The sequence below is a fragment of the Balaenoptera acutorostrata genome, chromosome 2 (genome assembly GCF_949987535.1).
Source record: "Balaenoptera acutorostrata chromosome 2, mBalAcu1.1, whole genome shotgun sequence".
NCBI classification, from domain to species: domain Eukaryota; kingdom Metazoa; phylum Chordata; class Mammalia; order Artiodactyla; family Balaenopteridae; genus Balaenoptera; species Balaenoptera acutorostrata.
The window spans coordinates 152,712,999-152,738,548 of record NC_080065.1 but is presented as its reverse complement, the minus strand read 5'-3'; positions in this window follow the sequence as shown (position 1 = coordinate 152,738,548).

Here is a 25,550-nt window from a genome sequence, read left to right as displayed (position 1 = left end):
AAGGTGTGAACCCATAATTATTCTTATGAGTAAGTCTGTCCTTTTAAGATCATGATGCACTAGAGTCTCCTTAATGTAGAGTTTGAGCTTTAGAAAATTCATTTCTCCATTCTGTCTTAAAGTTTTAATTGCTTTTTATATGTAAGAAAAACTAATTTTGTTGCGATTATATACAGCAGCATCTATGTACAGAGAGGCAACACTGGGTTGTAGTTAAGATTCAAGGCTCTGAAGGGAAGCAAACCTGGGCTCATACCCACTTTCTACCTCTTTGTAGCTCTGTGACCTTGAGAAACAGGCCTAACGTGTCTAAGCTTTGGGTTTCTTTTTTATTAAATGAGGATAAACGTAAGATACTCCTATAGTACTTGTGAAGATTACAGAATACAATGGTTGTAAAATCATAAAATCATATTTCACACATAATAATGATAGCATTTCTATTTCTTCTCCTTTTAATTATGAGAACAATGGTGATATGTAAGAGAAAAAAATCAAAAAAGCCATACTACTGAATATTAATAGCTGTTGTCCCTGGAGGTCAGATAATGAGTCATTTTTCCCCTTGGTTTTCCACACTGCTCTTTTTCCCACAGTGAGCATGGTGGAGGTAAGTGATGGGAGTGTGCTGGAAACCAAGTGGTACAGTTCAGAGGAAGGACACCCTATTTCCAGTGGTGGGTGATTAACTCAAAGTTACTAGACAGATGGGGATTCTCTAGGTGGAAATGGAGGGGAGTTATTTCAGAGAAAGGGGACTGGGCCAAGTTTCCAACATGCAAGCACAGTCTGTAATAGGGAAAAATGAACAACCCTCATGTGACGCTCCTGAGGACCTGTGGAAGGACAAAACATGAGGCTGAAGAATTGGGTAAGAGATTAGAGAACTTGAAACTTATTTTGTAGTTAGTAAATGGCCACTTCAGTGGGTGAGAAAGGGGACAGTGGAGTCCCAAATTAAGCAGTGCTTAGATTTGAAAGCAACGTGTAGGGCAAAAATCAGAGATAGGCGAAATTCGTCACGAAAATCATTTAAATCTCTCATAACCTATAGCATGGGGGAATGGGGGAGATGCATCTCATATGATGGTTATGTATACAACACGAACAAAATTTTTAGAACTACAGAGCTAGACTAACGAAGGAACAAAAGAAAGTCTGTGGGTAGGTATTTGCGGGCTTCCAAAATATTTCATCTTTAAGAGAAGTATTTAATGAATCTCTAGTAGTGAAAAGAAGTGGGAATCATGTTGTGTTTCTGAGTCCCCACTGATTTTAGGCCATTCTATACTAATATTAAACAGCTCTAATTTTTATACATGCTAATAGATTTGTTTGTGAAGTGCTTTATCTGAAAGCACTTACCAGTTTTACTGGTACCAAAGTAAGTGGGATATAAAATGCACATGTAAGACTGTCAGTTAAGGATCTAAAGTAGAAATCAAAAGGATTAGAAAACAAAGTCGCAGAGACTGAATGATAAGAATCAAGGATGACTTTAAGGACTTAGTAAGATATGGGACCACTGGCACACACGATAAAATATAGTTAGGGGACTGCTTTAGGAGAGTGGCCAGAAAGGATGGAGATGTTTTGACTTGTTGACATTGAGGTGAGAAGATACATCAAGTATCAGTCATCCAGCAGAACAACAATGCTCAAGAAGGACATCAGAATGGATGATAAAGGTTTTGAACATAGATGGAGTTGACTGGGAAGACAATACTTTCACAGTCAGAATTTAGTTCTCTATTCATAAAACCTGACTTATGAGAATGGGCTTCTTATTTGTGTCACACTCTTACCTCCTAATTTTAACTAAAATTAATGAGGTGGCCATCTGCAGAGGGATTCTATAAGGATTAAGGAATTGGGTCTTATCTTTAGCATTAACTACTCCATGAGGTTAAGTAAACTCCTGATTCATTAGATTTCTTATACCAGTTCTTAAGGCGACTTAATAAAGGGTGTATTCAGACTTCCCTTAATTATGACTTTCACTACTTTCTCATGATATAATCCAGAAATAGTTAAACAGTTTTAAGCTTTTTCCCTTAAGGCAAAATCAGCTTTATACTTACAGCTATCAAATCATCTTTAGGTTGTTATATATATTTTTTCCTATTAGGATGAGTATGTATTCAAATTATAATTATAAAATAATGAACACTTAATAGGAAGAAGACAGATGTTCTCCAACTGAAGTGATGGGATAAAGGTCATGGCTACTTCTGGAAATGATTTCAACTTTTAAAAAGACTAGAAATGTTGACATTTTATGTAAAATAATAATGACAATGGCTACAAGTTATTGAGCACCTTACAATATGTTAGTCCTTGAATTAAAATGTTTATAGATGGTATCACATTTAGTCTTCCAACGTTTCACAGAGCAGATGCATATTACCCCGATTTTAAGAAAAAAGAGAAATGTGAGGTGAGAAATATAATTTGCCCAAAGGCCACACCCTTGGAAAAGTTGAAACCAGGATTCAAACTCATATCTGTTTAACTTTGAAGCTCAACTCTGTCCACCACACCCAACTGGTGGCCCAATTTTATCAACGCTGTTCACTCAAGTTAAATATCCACTGCAAAATGTCTTTGGCTTGTAGTTGTTGTACTTTTATTATTAAAATATCTATCAAAACTTTAAATAACTCCAAGTGAAGTAATAACCCTGAAAAATATTTGTTGTAGATTGCCAAAACCACTTGAATAACAGTAAGTTTCCGTAACACTGAGTCTTATTTTGAGATATAGTTTCTTTTTGATTGAAGTACTTTTTTAATAAATGAAACTCTGGACAAGCATAGTATAAGAATGGAACCTCCTCCAATACTATCTATTTACTAATAAACATGTGCAGAGAGCGGAACAGAGCAGAGGACTTATAATTCTTTGACTGTATCTGGTAGCAAAGACTTCTGATATCGTCATGTAAAAAATTGAAGAATAAAACCTCCCAAGAAGCTGAAGTAGGAAAACAGGACAAACTGAAAGATAGGTAGAGAACGGGCCATCGAGAACCTTAACAACACAGAACCACGGACACAAGAAAGAAAATAAAAATGGCTGAGAGAAAATGTTCAGGAGACTTCAGAGCAAAAAATAAAGATGTTAATCTCATGATAAACGTAACAGTTTGAAGGAGGAAAAGGCAGCACAATCTCATTCCACCGAATTGAAATGATTCAGTCAGGAGAAATAAATTTTTTAAAGATTCAAAAGAAAAGGGACCAGAGAAATAAAGCAAAAGACAATCAAATACAAAAATAAATGACAAAGGAGGCAGAGAAATTTTGTATTGACAAGAGAGACTGATTATCCACATCAGAATGACAGAACATGGGGAAAGAGAGAGGTTCCTTATTTCCAAATAAGAGTGATGGGGGGGGGGGCAATTAAGAAAAAAATTAAATAAAAATCAAGTGAAAAGTGAAAAATATTCGAATCCAGAGCAATTCTGTGGCACTAGGGGAAAACGCTATCACAATTAGGATTTAAGTTGAGCAGAAATGCATAAAGAGGTACTGCTACATTGTCCAAAATACCGAACTTTACCATCAATAAATACAGGTGTTTAGTTCATTCATATATACTGGTATTGAAAGCAATCAATAACTTGTAAAAACCTTTGCAAAAGCATAGAGATATTGTCATTAGGATCACAACTAGTTTTGCAAAACTTAGTTCACAGTGGTGGTGAGAGAGCTTGGACTTGCATTTAGCAGACTAGAAGCCAACTCTCAAGTCTGCTTTGAGAGGGAGTGGAGCTGGGCCAGGTTATTTAGCTCCAGTTTTCCTTTCTACTAAGCAGGAAAAAGCCATCAGCCCTGCTGACATCACCGTGTACTGAAAAGAATGCAAGGCTTCTTCCAAATGGCTGTACCTAAGTATTGCTTTGGAAAGGCAGTGTGGTAAAATAGGAAAAGTGTGGGCTGGGAATGTGACAAATCTGGATCAGAATCCAGATGCCGGTGCCCATCATTTGTGTGACCTACCAGAACTAATGAACACCCCTGACCCTCAGTTTCTTCATCTACAAAGTGAGAAGAGTAATGTATATTTCATAAAAATGGTGTGAGGATTAAATGAGCAAATGCTCCGTCACATTCTAGGCTTTGATCAAAAAGGATCCGTTTTTCCTTAACATCAAATATTATTATTACCATCACCATTCTTAGTCTGTTGCTAAATCTGATATGTTGATAACTTTCTTCTTTTAAATGGTTGTGCAATTCTTTGAAATGGTTGCCCCGTTTCTTCATATGTAGCATTCACTCCTCTTTCTCTAGTTCTCAAAAAACCAAAAAAAAACTTCTGTAAGTGCCCCAATACCTTTCACATAAATTATTTTTGCTATCATTGTTGCTTAAAATAACCAGAGACTTTATCCTGATGCCTACTAAAAACCTGGACCTACACAAAAAATAAGAAACACAATGGCTCAGAGGTCAGATAAACTAGGCTTTTTCCAATCTCACCTCTGTTGTACACATCCATTCATTCATATAGAGATAACTTAAATGTATCAACTATGAACTAGTATCTACTGGGCCCTCACTAACCCCCATGGAGAGTTCATCCAGTCCCATGGCTTTCTGATACAATTTTTATAGTAATGACACCATATATATATATATATATATATATATATATATATATATATACACACACACACACATACATACATACATACACACACACACACACACCTCAAGCTCCAACTCTGCCTTGGACTCCAAATGACTTGGATATCCAATCACCAGACTAATCAGTATCTCAGGAAGGATGTTTTACAGGCATCTCCAATTTAGCATGCCCAAAACCCAGCTCCAAATCTTTTCCCCAGAACATTCTGTCTTGCAATAGACCAACTCTCTGTTAAAAGGTACCTCCATCTTTCTAGTTGTTCAGGCCAAAATCCTTGAGGTCATCTTTGACTGGCCTTTGTCATTCACACCTCATATCTATGCTGTCAGATTTATCTCTAAAATATATACAGAATCACACTACTCACCACCTTCACTACCACCCACCCTCAGCTTAAGCCATATGTGATTATGCTTCCCTGCATTATTTTAAGACATTCCAAATATTCTCCCCGCTTCCATTCTTGACCTCTTTCAGTCTGTTCTCAACGTGGCCATCTGTGATCATCTGATGAAAGGTAAGTCAGGCCACACCACACCCTTTGTTCAAACTTCCCATTGGCTTCGCATCTCACTCACAGTAAATTGTCTACAACGGCCTAGAAGTTTTCACCCTCCTCTTCCACGACCTGTCTGATCCAACATCATACTGTTCTCGGTCTCATTCACTCCTTTCCAGCCACTCTGGCCTCCTTGCTATACTCAGACACGTCAGGCCCGTTTCCACCTCATACCTACACACTGGCCGTTCCCTCTGCCTATAACGCTCTTCCTTTCATCTCTCCTCATGGCTTCCTCCTTCGCCTCCTCAGGTCTTGGTTCAAACGTCACTTTCTCCGCAAAAAGTCCCTGATCACTCCCTCCTTAGCCCCTTGTCCTGCTTTATAATTTTCCACAGTGCATTTTCTCCACTTAACATTTTATATCTTTTACATAAGGTTTATGCTAACTGTTTGCCTCCCTGCACTAGAATGTCAGCTCTTGGAGGACAGGGAGTGCTGTTTGTTTTTGTTCATTATTTCTTTAGGCCTGGCATATATTGGGCATTTAATAAATATTTGTTGAATACATTTAGTGAATGTATCAGACTCTAGAGTACAATAATAAGATAAAGTCCCAGTCCTCAAGAAGCTTAAACTCGAGGTCTGGGTGAGAGGGAGACAGTAAACAGGGATACTTGTATCCAGCTCGGAAGGGGGAAAAAGAGGCTTCTTAGAAGTAAATGTGCCTTTCCCCTGCGGTCTCTACCAGGGCTGCAGTGTCCCCGCCGAGCTTTGGACACATGCAGAGGGGCCAGCTGTGGACTCTGGGCAGATGCAGCCCCAGGATGACTTGAAAGTAGGGCATCCTTGGCCCTCCTGAAGAAAGGAAATGAGTGGCAGGTGGACAGTCTGTGTATGGCATTATCATATGCCTTTACCTGAGTGAGAAACCTTCCTCCGTTGGGACCTCAGGCGTCGGACAGCCCTTTGTGACACCAAGATAAGTAATGATTGAAAGAAACTATTGTCAATGGACTTTTGCATTGAAATTTTGGATTATATCTCAAATTTTAATCAGCAAAACAAAACCCCAGAGGAATAAATTCTGCAGGCCCCAAAGGAACACAAATGGTGGCTCAGTGCCTAGGAATTCATACAAAGGAAGACAACCTGGATCCCACTGAGGGTATTACATTTAGTCATCATGTCTCCTTAGGCTTCTCTTGGCTGTGACAGCTTAGACTTTCCTTGTTTTTGATGACCTCAAGTTTTGAAATAGTGGTTGAGGGACTTCCCTGGTGGCGCAGTGGTTAAGAATCTGCCTGCCAATGCAGGGGACACGGGTTCGAGCCCCGGTCCGGGAAGATCTGACATGCCGTAGAGCAACTAAGCCCATGTGCCAAAACTACTGAGCCTGTGCTCTAGAGCCCGCGAGCCACAACTACTGAGCCTGCGTGCCACAACTACTGAAGCCCGCGTGCCTAGAGCCCATGCACTGCAACAAGAGAAGCCACCTCAATGAGAAGCCCACGCACTGCAACGAAGAGTAGCCCCTGCTTGCTGCAACTAGAGAAAGCCCGCATGCAGCAACAAAGACCCAACGCAGCCAAAAATAAATTAATTAATTAATTTTTAAAAAAAAGGAAGTAAATGCACTGGCAAGTCACTTAAACACTCTGAATTTTACTTTCCTCATCTGGAAACTAGAGATAATCAATCTATCCCTAAGGAGGAGAATTAAATAAGAATGGGAATGTAACATCCCTGCCACAAGAACTGGTACCTCAAAGACATGCAAAATGTGTTTAGCTCCATTGCTACCCTCCTTAAGGATTTTATATTTTCATCTAGTTCTATCTCTGCAGTTTTCTACCTCTCAGTCTTTATGTTAAATATTGAAGGTAGTAAATGGCAGAACTCTACTGGCTACTATAGATCCAAGTAAACAATCACATTTTGTAGAATCTGTTCAAGTATCACTGGTTGTATAATTGTCCTAATCATCTGATTACTGAAAAGTAACCAGAATGAATGCAAAATGGTCAAGTAGTTAGCAATTTAGTTGCCTCAAAGATGTTATTAAAAGGATGTTAGCAGGACTGTCTCACTACTCTAAAACTCTCCACTGCAGTGGGCTCTAAAAAGCCCCTTCTGGGGAGCTCTTAGTGGAGGCCACTGGCCATCTGCCTTCTGAAATTATTATTAGCTTTGCACTCAGACGATATCAAAATCCAGGGAGTCCAGCTGAGCTGTGGTTACTGCTGATACTAGGACTATTAACGTGGATATTTTTTTTCCTCTGTCCTATATATCTCCTCATAAAAGATTAGAGCTAAGATGTCAGTGCCTCCTGATGCAATGAGTGTTTACATACCTACACACACACACACACACATTTAGCAAAGAGAACACAAACGTGCTACATCTATCAACTACTGTAACTGGATAATTGTAGGTAGTTAAATAAATATATAAATATGTGATAATGCTTACATCAAGTAAGTTATTTTGCGCTAGCTTATCTATGTACAAATGTAAATTTAAGTGTTCTCTATATATTACTTATATAACATATATTGGCTGTTTATGATAAAAGCATTTATGTATACCTTTAGTCATTCTATGAATATATGCTTAGAAATTTTCATGACAAAAGGCTTAACAATACACTAAATTAATTTCACTTCGATTTGCAAAAGAGTTATCGAGTGCGTTTATGAATGTCCAATGAACTGGGAAAACAACGAAGAATAGAAACTATCTCTACTCAAGGAGGTTAATCAACTAGGACACCATAGACTAAAATTCACACCAGGTAAGATAAAAAAAACCTTAAGAAATATGCATGATGAAGAAGAATAAGAAGTGAAAATACAGGCAAAACTTAGTGAGGCATATTTTCAACATACTGATGCAATTTAATTAGGGAAAAATTCCACTTATACGTATTCATGTATACATTTAAATGCCATATGGACTAAAGCATCATATTAAGACCCTCAAATTTAGTTCTTAGAAGTTCCAGAATCAAGTATAGCACTGTAATGTTTGAATCAAATATAGGACCCTTTGAAACTGAAGAAAGAAAGAAAAATAGAACCCTGAGCCCTCCTTGAGCTGAAACAGATGGTATCTACTCAAAGGGTAGGAAAAATTTGTTTTCTCTTCACATGGTTGACATGTGACAAAAATGCTGAATGAAATCCTACAAAATAATTATCACTCAAGACCTCATTTTACTTCTAGACGTATAGACTGCTTTGTCAATGCTTCATTTTTAGATCAGTGAGGCTGGTTTCCAGGAATTTTCCTTCTTTCACAATAGCCAAACTGATATTAAGGGTCAGAGTCTTGCAAAAAGTATTAATGTAGAAAAGAAAATCCATTAAGGTGAGGAAACTAACAAAACAGAATCTTATGCTTGGAGACAAGAATAATTTATTTGTGGATGTGGGACAATGAGTTATTTGGTCTTTCTTCGCAAATGAGATAACTGTCATATCCCATCATATCCCACTACCAAGAATTATATATAACAGCATTTGGTGAAATATGAAATTCTAAAAATACACTGAAAGGCTGGAGTCATCTTAATGGTTTATTATGATAGGTGTTCCTGGGTTTGAAATATCTTCTTTCAGAGAAGACAAATGGGGGCGACATTATTTTAGAAAGTCCACATCTTTTAAAAAGATGGATTAAAAGCTATTTGAGACAGCTGTGCTGTTTTATTAGGAGAACAACATTTTCTTCCTAAATAGTCCTTGAGGGCAATTGCATGGAATAATCAGGGGACAGTTTGGGCTCCATTCAAAACTGAAGCTCAAGGAAATGCTGCAGAGGAGAAGATGGCAGGATAATCACTTTTCCTGCAAATGTAAACGTGTGAATAAGGACAGTGAAGGAAATCAGACTTAAATCAGAGTAACAATGTCATAGCTTCAGTTGCAAAAGACGTATCTTTTCTGTAGCACTGCTTCACTGTGGTTAACACCTGGGCTTTGAAGTCAGAGAAAACTAAATTTGAGCACCTTTTCTGTTTCGTAGCCACCTGGGACCTTGGTCAAGTTCATCAAACTCATCACCTCTATATCTTTCTCTGTGAAATGGGGACAGTATTTTGTACCTCTCCTGGTGGTTATGAGGATTAAATGAGATAACGCAAGTAATGGCCTTATCAAAGTGACTTTGCTTTGCAGAGGTGAACAAACCTGCTATTTTGGAAATGTATAGCTTAGTAGGTAAGCCCATGGGCTCTGACCTTAGATCCTCAAGATCTGCTCTTTAAAAAGAAAAAAAAAAAAAGAAGATCTGCTCTCTTACTCCCTGTGTAACTGTGAAAGATTGATTCAATCTCTGAACTCCAGTGACGCATCTAAAAAGTAGAGGTGATGTAAGTATCCACCTCTAAAGTTGTGAAGGTTAATCACAAAATGCAAAGCGCTTAATACAGTGCCTGACATAATTATAACAAGAGCTAACAGGTACAGGTATAAATATAACCTTAAATAACAATACAATTAATATACACATAATACAAAATTCACAACTTCTGAGTTTTTTTTTTTCTATTTTAAGGGTCTTCTGGTTTTGTTCCATGTCTATTTTCATATCTCTGAAGTGCCTCAGGAGAAAAATCCTAAATATATAACAGATACACAAGGGCACTGTGGAACACGAGCACTGCACCTGTCATCATGTCACTCATAATCACTTTTCCCTGCTCAAATGTGCACACCTGGGGAAGGTTGAAAACTCAGTCTCCTACATTACCCCCATTACAGTTGGGTAGGGAACATCTGGCCAATTAATTTTCATGTGTTCTGGGAGGGTGGATCACCAATTACAACTTTCAAAGGTTCTTATTTTCATTACCTTCCTATCGTTAGCACACGCTAGACTCGGGTAGCTGCTTGCTATGAGAGCTCGCGCTGCTAACATTCTAGAGGAGGATACACAGAGAGGACCACAGATCATACGAGGCAGAACCGTAACTGCATATGCTGTTCTCTTCAGACTTTTCTCCTACAAATACACAAAGTGCCTATATGTAAGCCAAGGGAGCCAAGTTAATGAAACTAAATACTCTGCCAAAGACAGTAATGCATTCCCATTTGGACTAACCGTGAGGTCAGGCAAAAATCTTCCAAACATCCCCACTTATTCTGTTTTCTAATCAAGAAAAGGAAATATAGTCTTCAGGATAAGTGTGACGAATCGCCCAAATTTATCCTGAAGAGGGTGGTTCATTCATAAATAATAAACTATATCTTCCTATCACAAACAATTATGTTCTACTGTAATAATACTCAATAAAAATCATTTTGGGTCCATCTTTGAAGCAGAAATTTAGGGGTAGGAGATGTTTATGTAGCCGGCTTTTCTTCTAGGACTCTGTGGTCTATGTAACTACCATTTGTCCAATAAATACAAGTCTCTTACAGTTCTATGGTGAACTCAACAGGGTCCAGGCTATTATTTAAGGCTTTTTAAAGAGTAAATCTCAAATAATCTGAAAAGGTATCTTAAAGGGTAAAAGTGCAGCCGTTTTTTTCTGGTTGCTAGCTGCGGGGAATCAAAGGAGAATTTTCTCCCTCTGGAAGGGAGACTTCCACTCAGACTAATGGAGAACATGCATTTTAACAATATCTGATGTGGCACAGAATTTCAACATGCCAGTTCAACACCTATAATCATCCTGAAGCAGGTAGGGAGTATTGGTGCCGGAATATTGGAAGAAAATTTGGTAATCACAATTTTGGTAATCATATGTGACAATGGATGTCTACATATGCATGTACAGGTTATATGTTATGTGCATATGTGTTTATACACATATATCAAGTTTTAGGGTAGGTCAAAAGTTGTATCAGCATCTAGAATTTTGTACTTGTTGAACACTTTGTCCCTCACCAGAGATGATATTGGTTGAATGGAAGCATCTCACTTCCCTTGTCAATGGAGGGGAGGAGGGGACGGATTTTAATCATGCTTCACCAATCAGGTACCAATCAGACCCTCCATTAGTTTCTTACCTAGATTTCAGAGCTTCTGTAGTCCCCATCCTTCTATGAGGCTTGACTATTCAGCCATTCATTTGATTCTGTGACATAGCCAATATGCTTTTAATTTATTCTTCTGTTTTTCTACTTACATTAGTCAGTATTGGCCTCTGTTGCATGCAACTAATGGTTTCTGAATCATGTCGTATACACCCTCCCATGCTTCCTGCAACTTCCCACTTTGCAAAACTGAACACAGGATATGTGTTCTCCCCCACCACCATAAAAAGCAAGACTACCCTGGATTTCACTTTTAAAACATTCTCACATTCACTTACATTAATAAACTACTCTTTTGAGACCAATGAAAGTGATTTACCTATGTGTTTTATTTTCCACTTTCCTACCGACTAAAAACTTTAAAAAATTAACTTCATTGATTTTGAAACACTAATCTTTTCTCAGCACTTGGACAGAACATGACTCTATGCAAATAGGTTAGTTTCTGTATTTGGACATCAGTAGCAATATTTTTCCAAGTTTTAAATCATCCACATAACATGTTAAATTATAGTGCCTCTCTTTCTTATCTGACAGATTCCAACCTTTTGAGTCTCTGCCTTCTTTCTTTGCTACAATAAATTGATCCTTTAAAACATCCAGGTGCAAATGAATTAATGGTCTTCTATTGTGAGTGAGAGTGATGGAAGCCCTCCCCCCTCCTCCTCCACATTGAGGTCCCTTCCCCTTCTGAGAAACCCACATATCAATTAAACTCACCTGCTAATTAAAAGCTTGTTTGGAAAAATCCTTGCTAGTTAGATGCAAAAGAAAAATGTAAAGGTGTCTAAAAATAGAGGCTTTGAATGTCAATTACTTCCTTCCTCCTCAGTTCCTGGTTCCTCGGGTTGAATTGAACGCTGGTGAAGAGCTGGGAGAGGGAAAAAAGAAAGAAAAAAGAGGCTTTTTCACCTATATTTCCCCGAGAGTATATCATTGGTTTAGTAACTTCAGCTCTTTGACAGCAATATCAAGATACACAGTTTTTAATTCATGAGATGAAAATACCATCTCTCACTCCTTCTCATACAGCCACACAGATTTCCTGTACAAAGGAGTAGAAACCACAGTTCTCACATGTTGACTGTCAACAGTCAAGCCAGAGCTTTTGTGAGCTGGAATATCAAATGAATAAAAGTGAATGTGGAAAGGATGCTCGGTTTTCTTCCGTAATGACACCAGCTCCTAGATCTTCAACCACCACTCCTTCCTATCTGCTTTTTTGAGAAATGGGTCCTAAGGGCAGATTTATACAAACACTAGATTGTCTTCTCTTTCTTTTCTACCCCAGACTTAAAAGCTATATTGCTCTGAAGTAACATGTTAAGTATCAAACTATACAAAATAAAAGAAAATTATAAAAATAGAACTTGGGAGATGGGGAAAGTCACAGGTATGAACAAAGACCTTTTTAATGTACCAGACAATGAGAACAAATTAAATTATTATCTGCCTTAGAAAATGACAGCTAATTGATACATTTATTCATTCACTCAGTAGATTTTTGTTAAAGGTCCACTCTTTGGTAGTCACTGAGTTAGGAGGTGGCGTTAGAATTGTAATTACAATCTAGTCCCAGCCCTCGGGGAGTTTATAGTCTAGAAAAAAAACTTAAGAGTAATGGAAATTACAATAGCATGTGACAAAGCTGGTAATAGGACAAACACAGGCAGCTAACCCAGATATGGAAAGTTAAACAAAGGCTTTTAGGAATGGCTACAGTTAAGCTAAAGACAAAAGGTTGAAGATAAAGTACATAGGAAGGAGAATAAGAAGAGAGAAAAAGGCATTCCAATGCTGTTGAATGGGCACCATGAAAGAGACCATGACACTTTTGGGGAACTGTCCATACTTCTTTGGACCGGGAGCACAGACAGTGAAGGAAAAACCCAGGGAAAGACCAAAATACGATGGTATTTTAAACTGCCTTTTGCAATAATCATAAATTAGTGAGTTTTTTTAATAATAGGATATGTAGATGGAAATAGGAAAGGACAAAGATTCTGCATTTCAGGATTTCCTTTATGATGAGAAAAACCAAAACAGGGCATTTTTAGGTGGCTATGAAAAATACTGTTTACAAAAAATTGGGGGATTTAACTGATTTCACATAATTGAAGCCCAAAATAGATATATTCCATAGAGATTTAAATTCACAGGATTAAGGTAGACTGCATGTCACAGAATGAAGATAATATACTGACTAATATAGCAAAGCCCTGTAAATACATAAACGCTTCATGGAAAAAAATGATTTTCCAATATGTTTATATTCAAAAATAGAACATGGTTTTGAAAAAGAGAAGATACACGCACACAATGGAATACTGCATATCAATGAGATGAAAGCTAATTTTCAATTCAGTTAAGAATTATTGAGCACCTACTATGTGTCAAGCATTTTAATAGGCTCTAGGGCAATCACAGTTGATGAATAATGCAGTCAGGTCCTGAAGCTGAAAAACTAACAGGGAAGCTAGATCATTAAAAAGAACCCTCGGCAAGTGCTCAGCGTTATAATATGTTCCCTCTATTCTATTACCTAGAATATAAGGCAAGTAACATTTCTTATTCACAGCTGAATCCCTGGTGCCTAAAATAGCGCCCAGCACAGTGATTAAGTTAAACATGTAACGTGCATCTTGATGAGTGGTCTCTGGATCTGAGGGCTTAAACTCCAGCTTCAATGTAACACTAAGGCGCAAGGCCTTCAATCTTTTTCCTTATCTTGTTGTTTGAGGCCAGAAGAAACTGTCCTCCTAGCTGTGAAATCCAAAGTTCTTAGATTAAATCCTACAGTCCCAAATTAATCCTCCAAGTTGCAAATCACCTTCCAATGGTTTATAATTGCAACAAAAATAAAATTACAACTTGATACCAAGGTCTACTGTCCCCCCAATGATATCTTCACCTTCATGTCAACATCCCTCTAACTTTTCTACACTCTAGACACATGGGCTTCCTATTCCTCAAGCACATCACACATTTCATTTTATGGCTTTTGCCCTTTTCTCTCCATCTGGAATGCTCTTCTCCGAGAACTTTGCATGGTTCACTCTTATCATAAAGGTCTCAGATTGAATGTGACATCTTCAATGAGGCCTTCTCTGACCATCCTTTTAAAATGGACACACTCACCCATCAGTATTATTCTATCACATCATCCTGATTTATATTCTTCATAGCAATTCTTATTATTTGACATTTTCCTCTTGCTTGTGTCTCTTCCCAACCACTACAACTAGACTGTTAGCTCCATAAAGAAAAGGAAATGATATTCTATATCATTAAAGGAGTGCCTTGCATATAGCAAGTACTTAATAAATATTTGCTTACTGTATAAATGAATAAATTATCCAATGATAAGCAGACCTTCATTTAAGTTGACAGAAACTATGGATATTGCTATCTCTAACAGAAAATTCAGAGCAGTAGCCATAATATTGCAACTAATCCATTTTTTAGTGGTGTAGAACTACATTATAAGTGTAAAGTTGGGATCCATTCTTTAAAGGTATTTTAAAAAAATCTATAATGGACTTGGAGGGCATTATGCTAAGTGAAATAACTCAGACAAATTACTGTATGATATCACATATGTGGAATATAAAAAATACAACAAACTAGAGAATAAAACAAGAAGCAGACTCATAGAGAACAAACCAGTGGTTACCACTGGGGAGAGGGAAAGGGGGAGAGGCAAGATAGGTGTAGGTAAAAAAAAAAAAGGGTTATTATGGGATTATATGAAATCATGTACGTGAAATTTTTGAAAACTGTAAAGCACTATAGAATTTAAAGAATCTTTCATTCAGTTAAAAAAATAAAATAAAAACTATTTTAAAGTAAAAAAAAAAATCCATAAACATTTTGCCCTCTCCCTCTCCTCATAAAAATGTACTTTTTTTTTAACATCTTGAGTATAATTGCTTTACAATGTTGTGTTAGTTTCTGCTGTATAACAAAGTGAACCAGCATACGTATACATATAACCCCATATCCCCTCCCTCTTACATTTCCCTCCCACCCTCCCTATCCCACCCCTCTAGGTATGGAGCTGATCTCCCTGTGCGATGCAGCTGCTTCCCACTAGCTACCTATTTTACATTTGGTAGTGTATATATGTCAGTGCTACTCTCTCACTTCGCCCCACCTTGCCCTTCCCCTTCCCTGTGTCCTCAAGTCCATTCTCAACGTCTGTGTCTTTACTCCTGTCCTGCCCCTAGGTTCTTCAGAACCTTTATTATTTTTTTTTAGATTCCATATATATGTGTTAGCTTATGGTATTTGTTTTTCTCTTTCTGACTTACTTCACCCTGTTATGACAGTCTCTAAGTCCATCCACCTCACTAGAAATAACTCAATTTCATTTCTTTTTATGGCTGAGTAATATTCCATTGTATACATGCACAACATCTTTATCCGTTCATCTAAGTGTCGATGGACACTTAGGTTGCTTCCATGTCCTGGCTATTGTAAATAGAGCTGCAGTGAACATTGTGGTACATGACTCTTTTTGAATGATGGTTTTCTCAGGGTATATGCCCTGTAGTGGGATTGCTGGGTCATATGGTAGTTCTACTTTTAGTTTTTTAAGGAACCTCCATACTGTTCTCCATAGTGGCTGTATCAATTTACATTCCCACCAACAGTGCAAGAGGGTTCCTTTCCTCCACACCCTCTCCAGCATTTATTGTTTGTAGATTTTTTTTTTAAACATCTTTATTGAAGTATAATTGCTTCACAATGGTGTGTCAGTTCCTGCTTTATAACAAAGTGAATCAGCTACACATATACACACGTTCCCATATCTCCTCCCTTCTGCATCTCCCTCCCTCCCACCCTCCCCATCCCACACCCCCAGGCGGTCACAAAGCACCGAGCTGATCTCCCTGTGCTATGCAGCTGCTTCCCACTAGCTATCTATTTTACATTTGGTAGTGTATATATGTCCATGACACTCTCTCACCCTGTCACATCTCACCCCTCCCCCTCCCCATATCCTCAAGTCCATTCTTTAGTAGGTCTGTGTCTTTATTCCCGTCTTGCCACTAGGTTCTTCATGACCTTTTTTTTTTTTTCCTTAGATTCCATATATATGTGTTAGCATACTATATTTGTTTTTCTCTTTCTGACTTACTTCACTCTGTATGACAGACTCTAACTCCATCCACCTCATTACAAATACCTCCATTTCATTTCTTTTTATGGCTGAGTAATATTCCATTGTATATATGTGCCACATCTTCTTTATCCATTCATCCGATGATGGACACTTAGCTTGCTTCCATGTCCTGGCTATTGTAAATAGAGCTGCAATGAACATTTTGGTACATGACTCTTTTTGAATTATGGTTTTCTCAGGGTATATGCCCAGGAGTGGGATTGCTGAGTCGTATGGTAGTTCTATTTTTAGTTTTTTAAGGAACCTCCAATACTGTTCTCCATAGTGGCTGTATCAATTTACATTCCCACCAACAGTGCAAGAGGGTTCCCTTTTCTCCACACCCTCTCCAGCATTTATTGTTTGTAGATTTTTTGATGATGGCCATTCTGACCGGTGTGAAGGGATACCTCATTGTAGTTTTGATGTGCATTTCTTTCATGATTAGTGATGTTGAGCATCCTTTCATGTGTTTGTTGGCAATCTGTATATCTTCTTTGGAGAAATGTCTATTTAGGTCTTCTGCACATTTTTGGATTGGGTTGTTTGTTTTTTTGACATTGAGCTGCATGAGCTGCTTGTAAATTTTGAAGATTAATCCTTTGTCCATTGCTTCATTTGCAAATATTTTCTCCCATTCTGAGGGTTGTCTTTTCGTCTTGTTCATGGTTTCCTTTGCTGCGCAAAAGCTTTTAACTTTCATTAGATCCTATGTGTTTACTTTTGATTTTATTTCCATTACTCTAGGAGGTGGGTTAAAAAGATCTTGCTGTGATTGATGTCCAAGAGTGTTCTTCCTATGATTTCCTCTAAGAGTTTTATAGTGTCTGGCCTTACATTTAGGTCTTTAATCCATTTTGAGTTTATTTTTGTGTATGGTGTTAGGAAGTGTTCTAATTTCATTCTTTTACATGTAGCTGTACAGCTTTTAAGCACCACTTATTGAAGAGGCTGTCTTTTCTTCATTGTATATTCTTGCCTCCTTTATCAAAGATAAGGTGACCATATGTGCGTGGGTTTATCCCTGGGCTTTCTATTCTGTTCCATTGATCTATATTTCTGTTTTTGTGCCAGTACCATACTGTCTTGATTACTGTAGCTCTGTAGTATAGTCTGGAGTCAGGGAGCCTGATTCCTCCAGCTCCGTTTTTCTTTCACAAGGTTGCTTTGGCTATTCAAGGTCTTTTGTGTTTCCATACAAATTGTGAAATTTTTGTTGTAGTTCTGTGAAAAATGCCATTGGTAGTTTGATAGGGATTGCATTGAATCTGTAGATTGCTTTGGGTAGTATAGTCATTTTCACAATGTTGATTCTTCCAATCCAAGAACATGGTATATTTTCCGTCTATCTGCATCATCCTTAATTTCTTTCAACAGTGTCTTACACTTTTCTGCATACAGGTCTTTTGTCTCCTTAGGTAGGTTTATCCCTAGGTATTTTATTTTTTTGTTGCAATGGTAAATGGGAGTGTTTCCTTAATTTCTCTTTCAGATTATTCATCATTAGTGTACAGGAATGCAAGAGATTTCTGTGCATTAATTTTGTATCCTGCAACTTTACCAAATTCATTGATTAGCTCTAGTAGTTTTCTGGTAGCATCTTTAGGATTCTCTATGTATAGCATCATCTGCAAACAGTGACAGCTTTACTTCTTCTTTTCCGAATTGGATTCTTTTTTTTTTTTTTCTTTTTCTTCTCTGATTGCTGTGGCTAAAACTTCCAAAACTATGTTGAATAACAGTGGTGAGAGTGGGCAACCTTGCCTTGTTCCTGATCTTAGAAGAAATGGTTTCAGTTGTTCACCATGGAGAACGATGTTGGCTTTGGGTTTGTCATATATGGCCTTTATTATGTTGAGGTAAGTTCCCTCTATGCCTACTTCCTGGGGAGTTTTTTATCATAAATCACTGTTGAATTTTGTCAAAAGCTTTTTCTGCATCTATTAGATGATCATATGGTTTGTATCCTTCAGTTTGTTAATATGGTATATCACATTGATTGACTTGCATATATTGAAGAATCCTTGCATTATTGGGATGAACCCCACCTAATCATGGTGTATGATCCTTTTAAGGTGCTGCTGGATTCTGTTTGCTAGTAATTTGTTGAGGATTTTTGCATCTATGTTCATCAATGATAATGGCTGTAGTTTTCTTTTTTTGTGACATCTTTGTCTGGCTTTGGTATCAGTGTGATGGTGGCCTCATAGAATGAGTTTGGGAGTGTTCCTTCCTCTGCAATTTTTTGGAAGAGTTTGAGAAGGATAGATGTTAGCTCTTCTCTAAATGACTGATAGAATTCGCCTGTGAAGCCATCTGGTCCTGGGCTTTTGTTTGTTGGAAGATTTTTTAATCACAGTCTCAATTTCACTGCTTGTGATTGGTCTGTTTATATTTTCTATTTCTGCCTGGTTCAGTCTAGGAAGGTTGTGCTTTTCTAAGAATTTGTCCATTTTATTGGCATATAGTTGCTTGTAGTAATCTCTCATGATCCTTTGTACTTCTGCAGTGTCAGATATTACTTTTCCTTTTTCATTTCTCATTCTGTTGATTTGAGTCTTCTCCCTTTTTTTCTTGATGAGTCTGGCTAATGGTTTATCAATTTTGTTTATCTCCTCAAAGAACCAGCTTTTAGTTTTATTGATCTTTGCTGTTGTTTCCTTCATTCCTTTGCATTTATTACTGATCTGACCTTTATGATTTCTTTCCTTCTGCTAACTTTGGGGTTTTTTTGTTCTTCTCTAATGGCTTTAGGTGTAAAGTTAGGTTGTGGATTTGAGATGTTTCTTGTTTCTTGAGGTAGGATTATATTGCTATAAACTTCCCTCTTAGAACTGCTTTTGCTGCATCCCATAGGTTTTGGATCGTCGTGTTTTCGTTGTAGTTTGTCTCTAGGTATTTTTTGATTTCCTCTTTGACTTATTCAGTGACATCTTGGTTATTTAGTAACGTATTGTTTAGCCTCCATGTGTTTGTTTTTTTTACAGTTTTTTTCCTGTAGTTGATATGTAGTCCCTTAGCATTGTGGTTGGAAAAGATACTTGATACAATTTCAATTTTCTTAAATTTACCGAGGCTTGATTTGTGACACAAGATATGATCTGTCCTGGAGAATGTTCCATGACTACTTGAGAAGTAACTGTATTCTGTTGCTTTTGGATGAAATGTCCTATAAATATCAATTAAGTCCATCTTGTTTAATGTGTCACTTAAAGCTTGTGTTTCCTTACTTATTTTCATTTTGGATGATCTGTCCATTGGTGAAAGTGGGGTGTTAAAGTCCCCTACTATGATTGTGTTACTGTCGATTTCTCCTTTTATGGCTGTTAGCATTTGCCTTATGTATTGAGGTGCTCCTATGTTGGGTGCATAAATATTTACAATGATTATATCTTCTTCTTGGATTGATCCCTTGATCATTATGTAGTGTCCTTCTTTGTCTCTTGTAATAGTCTTTAAAGTCTATTTTGTCTGATATGAGAATTGCTACTCCAGCCTTCTTTTGATTTCCATTTGCATGGAATATCTCTTCCATTCCCTCACTTTCAGTCTGTATGTGTCCCTAGGTCTGAAATGGGTCTCTTGTAGACAGCATATATATGGGTCTTGTTTTTGTATCCATTCAGCCAGTCTGTGTCTTTTGGTGGGAGCATTTAATCCATTTACATTTAAGGTAATTATCGATATGTATGTTCCTATTACCATTTTCTTAATTGTTTGGGTTTGTTTTTGTAGGTGTTTCTCCTCTTCTTGTGTTTCCCAGCTAGAGAAGTTCCTTTAGCATTTGTTGTAAAGCTGGTTTGGTGGTGCTGAATTCTCTTAACTTTTGCTTGTCTGTAAAGGTTTTCATTTCTCCATCAAATCTGAATGAGATTCTTGCTGGGTAGAGTAACCTTGGTTGTAGGTTTTTCCCTTTCATCACTTTAAATATGTCCTGCCACTCCCTTCTGGCTTGCAGAGTTTCTGCTGAAAGATCAGCTGTTAACCTTATGGTGATTCCCTTGTATGTTGTTTGTTGCTTTTCCCTTGCTGCTTTTAATATTTTCTCTTTGTATTAAATTTTTGATAGTTTGATTAATATGTGTTTTGGTGTGTTTCTCCTTGGATTTATCCTGTATGGGACTCTCTGCACTTCCTGGACTTGATTGACTATTTCCTTTCCCATGTTAGGGAAGTTTTCCACTATAATCACTTCAAATATTTTCTCAGTCCCTTTCTTTTTCTCTTCTTCTGGGATCCCTACAATTCGAATGTTGGTGCATTTAATATTGTCCCAGAGGTCTCTGAGACTGTCCTCAATTCTGTTCATTCTTTTTTTTTTTTTTTAATTCTGCTTTGCTGTAGTTATTTCCACTCTTTTATCTTCCAGGTTACTTATCCATTCTTCTGCCTCAGTCACTCTGCTATTGATCCCTTCTAGAGAATTTTTAATTTCATTTATTGTGGTGCTCATCATTGTTTGTTTGCTCTTTAGTTCTTCTAGGTCCTTATTAAATGTTTCTTGTATTTTCTCCATTCTATTTCCAAGATTTTGGATTATCTTTACTATCATTACTTTGAATTCTTTTTCAGGTAGACTGCCTATTTCCTCTTCATTTGTTTGGTCTGGTGGGTTTTTACCTTGCTCCTTCATCTGCTGTATATTTCTCTGTCTTCTCATTTTTCTTAACTTACTGTGTTTGTTTTGGGGTCTCCTTTTTGCAGGCCACAGGTTCGTAGTTCCTGTTGTTTTTGGTGTCTGCTCCCAGTGGGTAAGATTGGTTCAGTGGGTTGTGTAGGCTTCCTGGTGGAGGGGACTGGTGCCTGTGTTCTGGTAGATGAGGCTGGATCTTGTCTTTCTGGTGGGCAGGGCCGTGTCTGGTGGTGTGTTTTGGTGTGTCTGTGACCTTATTATGATTTTAGGCAGCCTCTCTGCTAATGGGTGGGGTTGTGTTCCTGTCTTGTTAGTTGTTTGGCATGAGGCATCCAGCACTGGAGTTTGCTGGCCGTTGGTTGGAGCTGGGTCTTAGCGTTGAGACGGAGATCTCTGGGAGAGCTCTTACGATTCCTATTAACATGGGGCCGGAAGGTCTGTGGTGATCCAATATCTTGAAGTCGGCTCTCCCACCTCAGAGGCTTAGGCCTGACACCAGGCCGGAGCACCAAGACCCTGCCAGCCACACGGCTCAGAAGAAAAGGGAGAAAAATGAATGAAAAATGATAATAAAAAAATTATTTTTAATTATTAAAATAAAAAAGTAATAATAAAAAAAGAAGATAGCAACGAAACCAATAAAGAAATCCACCAATGATAACAAGTGCTAAAAACTATATACTATGATAAACATAAAAATCAGAAACAAGTCAGTCACAGACAGCAAACCCCAAGTCTACAGTTGCTCCCAAAGTCCACTGCCTCAATTTTGGGATGATTTGTTGTCTATTCAGGTATTCCACAGATGCAGGGTACATCAAGTTGATTGTGGGGATTTAATCCACTGCTCCTGAGGCTGCTGGGAGAAATTTCCCGTTCTCTTCTTTGTTTGCACAGCTCTTGGGGTTCAGCTTTGGATTTGGACCCACCTCTGTGTGTAGGTCGCCCTCAGGCATCTGTTCCCCACCCAGACAGGACAGGGTTAAAGCAGCAGCTGATTAGGGGGCTCTTGCCCACTCCTGTGGGGGGAGGGAGGGGTACAGTAGTTATAATTGGAATGCAGGGCAAGCCTGCAGCAGCAGAGGCCAGCATGATGTTGCAGCAGCCTGAGGCACGCTATGTGTTCTCCTGGGGAAGTTGTCCCTGGATCACGGGACCCTGGCAGTGGCAGGCTGCACAGGCTCCTGGGAGGGGAGGTGTGGAGAGTGACCTGTGCTTGCACACAGGCTTCTTGGTGGCTGCAGCAGCAGCGTTAGTGTCTCATGCCCGTCTCTCATGCCCGTCTCTGGGGTCTGTGCTGGTAGCCGTGGCTCACGCCCATCTCTGAAGCTCGTTTAGGCGGTGCTCTGAATCCCCTCTCCTCGTGCACCCCGAAACAATGGTTTCTTGCCTCTTAGGCAGCTCCAGACTTTTTCCCGGACTCCCTCCCGGCTAGTTGTGGCGCACTAGCCCCCTTCAGGCTGTGTTCACGCCGCCAACCCCAGTCCTCTCCCTGGGATGTGACCTCTGAATCCTGAGCCTCAGCTCCCAGCCCCCACCCACCCCGGCGGGTGAGCAGACAAGCCTCTGGGGCTGGTGAGTGCTGGTCAGCACCGCTCCTCTGTGCGGGAATCTCTCCGCTTTGCCCTCTGCACCCCTGTGGCTGCGCTCTCCTCTGTGGCTCCAAAGCTTCCCCCCTGCCACCCCGTCTCCACCAGTGAAAGGCCTTCATAGTGTGTGGAAACTTTTCCTTCTTCACAGCTCCCTCCCAGAGGTGCAGGTCCCATCCCTATTCTTTGTCTCTGGGTTTTCTTTTTTTCTTTTGCCCTACCCAGGTATGTGGGAATTTTCTTGCCTTTTGGGAAGTCTGAGGTATTTTGCCAGTGTTCAGTAGATGTTCTATAGGTGTTGTTCCACATGTAGATGTATTTTTGATGAAGGCTCCCCCCAGAAAAGTACTTACTTTTAAGATACATTTATTCTGAAAAAAAGTTATGATCTCACAAATGACTCAATGGGCACAAGAATATAGAGGGTAAAAAACTTCCAGGGTAATTTCCTTTAATATTTTAACCTTCAAATAGCTTTTTTTAATTGAGCATAAAATACCTTCACTCATTTTGGCTATAAAGAAAAATACAGTGTGAAGAATGTCAGTCTGCAAGGCCCATGAATTACTCTTTTTTTGAAACTAAGGACGAAGGCCTAGATTTCAGCAGTGACTAGATCACTGTAGGACAAACTTTGCAGAGAAGTGAACAAAATACAGAACTGTTTTCTCTGTTAGCATCATGACAAACAGTATTCTGAAATGGACAAAAAGAAAAACATCCAAGCCAGTCCTCCAAAGTTTAACGTCGTATAAAATTATGAGCAAACACTACATTATGAGCGACCATGGTCCTTTATGAGTGTGATTCATATGGTCAAATTTTAGTTAAACAGCTGTTCATTTCATTTCTATGGAAAAGGTAGAATTTAAATTAGGGAGGTAACATAGGGTAGTGGTTAAAAACATGGGTGTTGGAACCAGTTACCCCTAGATTCATAACTCATCCATTTACTATCTATGAGTTCTTGGGCTAATTTACTATGAGTCTGTGAATCACAGTTTCCTCATCTGTAAAATACAGATAGTAATTCTCACTGCTGCAAAGTTGTGAGCTTAAATAGGATAATGAATGTGTTGAACATAGTACCTGACACATAGTAAAAGTTCAATAAATGTTAGCAATTATTATTAGCCTCATTATGTTTAAGAGAAAATTAAAAAGTGAAGTGACTTATTGTAATAAGTATAAAATTAACCCTTAAATTCAAATATTTTAATTGACTTTTGAAATTTAGGTATTTTAGAACACAGGATTTTTGTTATATTTTCCCTTTGTTGGTATTATCTTTAATTTCTAAAGGAACCACTTGCCTGCTCCATGTCTCAGCTTTTATATTTGCCCATATTTCATGGTGATTTCCCAGGGCTTCTTTGGTGCAATAGTAAAATCAGGCTTCATTTTATTTTTTGTTTTATATGCAGAGGCTATGATCTGAAAATTTCTGTAATATTTGGCTTCTCATATCTGAAGTCCCTCTTAGAAGTTTCCTAACATGTTTTGCATCTCTTTATCAGGAATTTAAGTAATTTTTGCTGATGTCATCATTCTCTTTATTTAGCCAATCTTAGGTTCATCTAGGTTGCATTCTACTTGGTGGAGAAAGGTTACCCTACACCTTCAGAAAGCAATCAGGGAAGCTGATTTAGATATAAAACTTGCCTAAAATTTTGTTTTCATCTCATCTCCTATCCTTTGCATTCATCTGGTATAGTCCTAAAATGTCCAGATCAGGATGTGTGCAGTGCTTAACAACAGAATGCAAAACTTCTTTCATCCCTCACTAGGTTAATCCTTTATTCTCTTTGAAAAACAGAATTCACCTTTTTTCTCCTGGACAGTAAGAATAAATCTGCAATGTTTTCTTACCCTTGAAGCCTGTATATGGAAAACCAACCAGAGCAGGGTTTTGTTTTATTTTGTTTTTTTGTTTTGTTTTGTTTTTTTATTCGTACATTATGCAATTTTTAAAAATCCACAGTCAGCTGGACTTCCAGAGATCTGAATTATGTTCTAAGTACTCTGGTTAATTAGAGTGCTATTTAATTTTTGTAATTCAGCCTAAGCCTGAATAGTGCAAAACCCATCTGACCTGTATCTTACAGTCATCCGTTTGTCACAAGTCTCAGACCTTTTTAATGATGAGCCGCCCTGACTGGTAATCACCTTTGGGCCTCCTGTTCCTTCTCTTTACAAATTAAAAAGGAGGCTGCAAACACATCCTGGTGCAGGGTGCATAGGCTATATGGTGAGGGTGCAAGAGTAGAAAACTATCAGCATTGCTGAATACTGATGACTGAAAAATGTAGTGAAGACGTCTCCAATCATCTTCCACTATTTGTGCATTTAGGGAAAAAAAAAGAGGAAGAAGAGGCACATTGAGCTTAAAGGGAGAGTGGCAGGGGATGAGCCGGAGAAGTAGATGTGGGTCACGTCTTGTATGGTATGTGCTTATGAGAGAGAGGATGCTGTCATGATTAGATTGCAGTTTTAAAAGATCCTAGGTATAGAGTGAATTAGAGGGATGAATATTAAAGTGATACAAATAGTGAGCTGGCTTGCTGTAATAATCCAAGCAAGAAAGAATAGTGAGTTGGATACAGGATGATAGCATTAAAAAAATCACTCATTTAAATATTATTTATTAAACAGCTGCCATGTTAGGCCCTATTTTAGATGTTGGGACAAAGTTTTGTATACAAGTGACAAGATTCCTTCTCTACTAAAGTTTACTTTCTAATTGGAGGCAACTGAGAGGAAGAATGAATAAATAAATAATAGATAAAACTGTCTGGTTACTGTAGGATGATGAACTCAGGGAGAGTTGGAGGGGGCTTCAGATTGGGAGATTAGGAAAAAAAAGTGTTCTCTGAACAGAGGACACCAAAACGAAGTACTGACCAATAAGAAAAGCACTCACAAAGTATCCTAAGCAGGAACAAGGTTGTATATTCAAAGCAAAGAA